Below are 6,885 nucleotides of genomic sequence, written 5' to 3' on the forward strand. Positions count from 1 at the left end.
AAAAAAGAGCAAAATCTCTGGTCTGGTTTGCTCTGGACTACACCTTTGTTTATAGATGCAGATGATCAGGAGTTTCAAATGTAATGTAAGAGTCTTCAGAGAAAAAAGACTAGCTTGTTTGCTCAGATTAGTTGTTTAGTTGGAAAGGACAAATCAGAAACTGGTATTTTAAAATTGGGGATTAAAGCATAAGGCATGAAGTAGCTAGCTAACACTGTCATGAATGTAGGTAATAATAGGGGGAAAGTTGATTCTTTGAATATGAAAAACAAGGGCTTGAAAAGCCAGGAGGCGGTCTGTGGTGGTAGGAATTTTGATAATGACTTCTCTCTCCATTGCATGGTCCCTAGCTGCCTCAGCTACAGACACAGACTTCACTCCATTGATCAGCACCTTCTACATCATCAACAGCTGTACAATTAACATAGAAGGGAAAGATGGCCAGACTGTAGAAAGATTGCAGTGAGGCATAGCCTGATGGAGCCCTGAAGATGGAGCCAGAATGAAAAGTTTTACTTGAGTGATGATCGAAATTGACTTCTGACTGTGATGAGACAAAGCTTGCCGCTCAACGGAAACCAGAGGCTTCTTGCGTTTGTGTTGAGCTGACCCTGGACTTTTCATTGTGTGATATCCTTCGACTTTTCCATCTCCCAATCTATTTTCTTAATAACACCACAGCTGTGGATAAAGTAATGTCTGCAAGTCATTGACAATTTCAGACCCAGTGGTTAGAAGTAGGTGCAGAAGTGTGGGTGCGTTGGGGAGTAAGCCTTCCTGACTTTTGTAGCTGTGTGTTTGGTACTGTGGGTGTGACTGATGGAGACAGTTCCCTTTGGAGAGTTACATGTGGATGGGCTTTGCCTTCCCCATCTTGCAGATGCTCTTTTTGCAGCTTGTTAGCACTTTATTGAGGATCTCATGTGCAGATTTGCTCAATACAGTATGTCATTTCCTTTTTTTACTACTGTTCCCATAAATGTTGACTACAGATGCAAGTAAAATGTAATCCTTGACAACTTTGGTCTTTTATCCATTTATCATGATCTTGTTTATTGGTCCAGTTGTGTAGATTCCCCACCCCCTTTATGATGAGGTATAAACTAGACAGAAGGGTTCATCAATAAGTGCTAATAATAGAGCTCTGGTAGAATAGTGGCAAAAAGCTGTGCTGCAATGCTGAAGATGTATGGTTCAAATCCACCAGATGCTCTGCTGGAGAACGAGGGGTAATCTCCTCCTGTGCCAATCAGATTAGATTCAATGATGCACAACAAAAAACCCTAACAAAATAAGTGCTATAGTGCCACTAAAATTTAGCAGTAGAAAAAGACTTCACAATGTAGTTATTTCTTTTACTAAAACAAGTATTGATGATAACTTTAAATATATACAAGTGTAAGAAATAAATACAGGGATAAACCCTGTGGTGAGGTGGTGGTGGTGAGGGATCCTCATCACTGGACCAAAAGGCAACATCATGATAGATGGAGAACAGATTGAAGTCAAGGATTTCATTTTACTTGGATCCACAATCAACCTTCAGTCAATAGGAAATCAAAAGACATGTGGCATTGAGGAAATATGCTGCCAAGGACCTCTCCAGAATTCTAAAGAGCATGGGTGTCATTTTAAAGACTAAGGTGCGCCTGATCTAAGTCATGGTATTTTATCAACTGCTTCATAAGTGTCTAGTTGGAAAGTTGGACAAAGAAGAAGAAGGGTAGAAGAAGAAATGATGCCTTTGAATTACGGTGTTTGTGAAGGTTATCGCCAAAAAAACAACCGAATCTTTCTTGAGGACATGTAACTAGAGGGCTCCTTAGAAACAAGAATGGTAGCATTCTATCCCACTTAATTTAGCGATATTTTTAGGAGGAACCAGTCCTTGGAGAGGGACATCATACTTAGAAAGGTCAATGAAAGAGAGGAAGCTACTCAACAAGATGGATTTGACACAGTGATTACCACAAAGGGCTTAAGCAGGCCCGAGATCATGAGAATGGCACCGGATGGGGCAAGGTTCAGATCTGTAGGTTACTATGGGCGCCCGACACAATCTGAGATCACCTTTTTTCAGGGGAGAATAAGTTTTTCATTTGCTTCTGTTGAGATTTTACTAGTTAATCAAGTAGATTTTGCTTGACCCTGTGTCTTTTTGTTCATGTGCATCTCTCTAGATTTTAGTTTAGGAAGTATACATAATTAAATGTGGTTTATTTATATATGTGTTAAGTTAGAAGATTTATTTCATTTGATGTGTCTAAACTGCTTTACAAATCATATGAAGCCATTGTTGTTGTTGTTGATTGCCTTAGAGTCAAGCATGACTTATAGTGACCCTATGAACAAAAGGCCTGACGCCCCTCTACCACTAACATTTATAAAAATTAATAGAGTTTCCTGAGGCATATTATGTAGGAAGTGGGTGCCACTCCTGCTTCCGAACCTGTTACAGTATGTTATTATTGTTATGTGCCATTGAGTCGCCTGCGATGTATAGTACAGTAGCTCTGAACCCTTCCCTGTCCTGAGCCAGTCTCACTAATTCTGACACACCAACCCCTATTGCCCCAGTTACTGTATCAATCCATCTCATCCAGGGTCTCCTTCTTCTCGGCTGTCTGTTCACCCTTCCAAACATGATGTCCTTCTCTAAGGACCGATCTCTCTTGGCCTCATGCCCAAAGTAAGTGAGACGGAGCTTCAAAATCCTAGCCTCCAAGGAGAGACTTGGTTTTACCCTCTCCAAAACAGACCTATTTGTTTTCTTGGCAGTCCATGGTATGTTCAAGACTCTTCTCTAGCACCACAACTCAAAGGCATTGATTCTTCTTCTGTCATCCTTAGTCATTGTCTAACTCTCTGAAGTATAACAAGTAATTGAGAAAACCATGGCCTGGATTAGGCGCACCTTTGTATCTAGACTGACATCGTTGCTCTTCAGCACTCTGGAGAGGTCCATGACAGCAGATTTTCCAAATTCAGTTTGTCTTTTGGTTTCCTGACTGTTGGTGTTAAGAGTGTTGATGAAGTCATTAGTAAGTGAAATAAACTCCAGTTCAAGAAATGAAGGCTGTTTTGGGGAATACTTTGAGTAAACTGTTTTTAATTTGGAAAGCAGCACACATCCAAACCACAAGAATTCATTTTTTCCTACTTAACTGAAAATAAGTTACATATAGTACATACGGCACAAAAACAACTATGCATGTTTCACGCATTAGAATTGTTATGTATAAAAAAAAAGAATTGTTATGTATATTTTACGTGTCCATAGAGATTGTTTTAAAATCAAATGTTCTGTATCAAATGATGTCTTCATTTTCCTTTTCTTGTTTGCCTTATGTTCTTAAAAAAAAAGAAAAAAATCAGTTTCTTGGTTTCTCAAAATGTAAAATTAGAGCCAGGAGTTTGGTGCAAGAAAGTGATGGGTGGGCTATAACCCAGAAGTGGAAGGCTCAAAATCAATCAGTCTGTGGAAGGAATTGCCCCTCCTTCTCTTAAACTGCACACATCAATCAGTCTATTTAAAGAAATCTGTTTGGGTCCTAAAACTGGGATTTCCAGGGTCTTTCTAAAATTTACCTAGAGTCTAGAAACTTTACTTAGAGTTTAGATACAAGACTGTCTCTTTTGGAAAATGATGGAGTAATTTATTGCTCATATTTGTTAGAATGTTTTAGAGAGTTTGCTTGCTGAAACTGAGGAGGACCTGAAGCGCTTGCTGCAGAGGGTCAAGGACTGCAGCCTTCAATATGGATTTAGGCTCAATGTCAAGAAGACAAAGATTCTCACCACTGGGCCAATTGGCAGCATCAGGACGGATGGTGAAGAGATTGAGATTGTTCACAGCCTTAGTTTGCTTGGTTCCACAGTCAACACTCTTGGCACCAGTAGCCAAGAAATTAAAAGACATATTGCAATGGGAAAGTCTTCAGTTAGTGACCTCTCTAAAGTACCGAAGAGCAGTGGTGTTTCTCTGAAGACTAAGATGTATCTGAAACAGGCCATGGTCTTTTCATTCACTTGTTATGTGTCAGAGAGTTGAACAATGACTAGGGAGAATTGATACCTTTGAGCTGTGGTGCTGGAGAAGAGTATTGAGGGTACCATGGACTGCTAAGAAAACAAACAGATTCAACCTGGAGAGGGTTAAACCAGGCTGCTCCTTGGATACAAGGATTCTGAGGCTTCATCTGACATACTTTGGACATGTTTTAAGGAAGAACTGGTCCTTGGAGAAGGACATGCTTGGGAGGGTGGAGGGGACAGCACAGGAGAGGAAGGCCTTCTATGAGGTGGATTGATTCAGTGACTGGGGTAATTGGGATGGGTGTATCGAAGACAGTGCAATTGGCATAGGAGAGAGAGCAAAGTTTAGTGCTGTTGTACATAGGGTCACTATGAATCGCAAGCTACTTGACCGCACATAACAACACCACCACATACTGTACAGGAGGTAAAAAGCAAAAACTGTGGAAATGTTTTTTCCTACCTAAGCACCCATACGAGCCTGTACTTAGTGTTACAACTCCTTACCCACCAGGTGACCAGAGTTGTTTTAGATAGATTATATATATATATATAAACACATGTGGGTGTGTGTATACACAAGTGAGATCTGGTGGCTACTTGTTAGAGGCTATTGAGAAGAGTCTGACTCAGCAACTCTATGAACAACAGATCTGAATCCTGTCGTATCCTGTGCCATCCTTGTTATGTCTGACACACTTGAGCCTATTGCTACAGTCATTGTGTCAATCCATCTCATTGGGGGTCTTCCTCACCTTCACTGACACTCATTCTTTGATGAGCCTCTTTCCAAGAAATAGCCTTGCCTAGCTAAATGTCCAAAATATGAGACTTTACTGTATTTGCCTCCAAGGAGTACTATGGAGGTATCTTTTCCAAGACATATCCCTTTGTTTCTTTTGATAGTATATGGTTTTAGATTAAAAAAAGATTTGAGAGAGAGAGAGAGAAGCTGGCCTCAAGTAGTGAACGGGCCTTTATTAAGTAGACTTGAAAGGGATGCCAAGTGACCACACACAGAGAAGATCAAAATGGCATGCCGGCAGATAAGGACAGTTTCCCTTTACAGGGGCTGTTACAGAGATTTAGAGGGGATTTGCTCAGGAATTTGGGGGCAAGGGCCCTGGGCCTATCAGGATCTGGTTATCGAGTCACCTTGACAGGATATTTTCAAGCCTTGTCAAGACATATGTGTCCTTTGATGAATGGTCAGGCCCGGGGATCAGGCCTGGAGAAGCTGCAACCTTCTTCCTCCAAGGGATATTCAGTGCTCTTCTCTAGCACCACAACTCAAAGGCATCAATTCTTCATCTGTCATCCTTATTCATTGTCCAGCTTTCTGATGATTGAGGAAACTAATACCTTAATCAGGCCCACCCTAGTTTTCAAACTGACATAATTGCTCTGGTAGCTATTTTTTTTAAAGTATTAACTAATTGTGCCACCAACCTGAAGACATGTGGTTCAAATTCACTAGCTGCTTTGCTAGTGAAATGCACCATTTACTGCCTCTAAAACCCCCCTGGAGAGTCAATTAAGGGTCATTTACACCTCAGTGGCACACAACAACAAAAACCAATACACACACACACACACACACTGAGAGATCTTATATCTATATAGTTGCTGGGGTTGGTTTTTTTTTTTTTTTCAATTTTATTTTTTTGTGTGTGTACTGTCAAACCTATCTGACTGGTACAGGAGGAGATTGTCCCTCCTTCTCCAGCAGAGTATCTGGTGGATTCAAACAGTGCACCTCTGGGATTACAGTGCAGCTTCTTGCCTCTAGGCCACCAGAGCTCACATAGATGTTTTTAAATGCCATTGAGTCAGATGTGATTCATAGCTGAGCCTCTAGTGGGTTTTCAGAGGCTATAAATCGCACAGGAGGAGATTGCCCATCTTTCTCCCATGGAGCAGCTGGGGAATTTGAACTGCTTGTCTTTAATGTTTGTTAGCATAACTCCTTACCGCTAGGTCACAAGATCTCCGCAAACTATACCTTGTTGTTCTTGTTATGTACCATAGACTTGGAACCAACTCATAACTGAGCCCCCAGTGGATTTTTGGAGGCAGTTTGATTGCACAGGGGGGAGACTGCCCTTCTTTCTCCCAAGGAGCAACTATAAGACCCACACCACCTGCCACTGAGTCAACAGTGCAACTCCTTGGCACTGGGACACCAGAACTCTTTAGAAGATGCACTTTAGAAGCTAGAAATGCTAGTTCTCTTTTCACCGGTTTGATAGTGGTGGTGATATGGCATCATATCTATGAAACCTACCTAGAAATCACCTGGAAATTTCTAGAGAAGTTTATGGTTTTCTGACATAAGGGATGGAGGCACCTAGAACAACCTCTTCCCTTCTGTCTGTCTTAAATATAGCCATGATGTCCAGAATTGTGCCAGACATATGAAGACTTTAAAGGAGCAAAAAAGGGCCTGATAAGAATCTACAGAGCTGCTTGAACAATGTAGCACCTGTATACCTCCAGGCTTTTTGTATAAATAAAAGGTAAACCTCTGTTTGAGGCATTTGCAATTGTTGCTTGCAGCTGAGAGCATTTAATAATTTAAAAATGGTGGAAATGGAGGATGGCTCAATCTACTGGACTTTAACATGAAGCAACAAGTAAGCTTAACTTATTAAATATAAACGTAGACAGTTGTTTAGCCTGGCTCCAGTCATCCTTCCACAGACTACAGAACCTGAGTGGAGGAAGCGGACCAGCATACCTGGATCTACGGACTGATGGATGGAATCCACTGACTGAGCCCGAGGCTACTGCTTACTAGGGGTGGTTGGGCCGGTTCTAACAAGGATCAAACTTTCCCACTGGGTAGTTGCC

Source organism: Elephantulus edwardii, unplaced genomic scaffold (genome assembly GCF_000299155.1).
Source record: "Elephantulus edwardii isolate Elephantulus edwardi_28Jun2011 unplaced genomic scaffold, EleEdw1.0 scaffold00047, whole genome shotgun sequence".
NCBI classification, from domain to species: domain Eukaryota; kingdom Metazoa; phylum Chordata; class Mammalia; order Macroscelidea; family Macroscelididae; genus Elephantulus; species Elephantulus edwardii.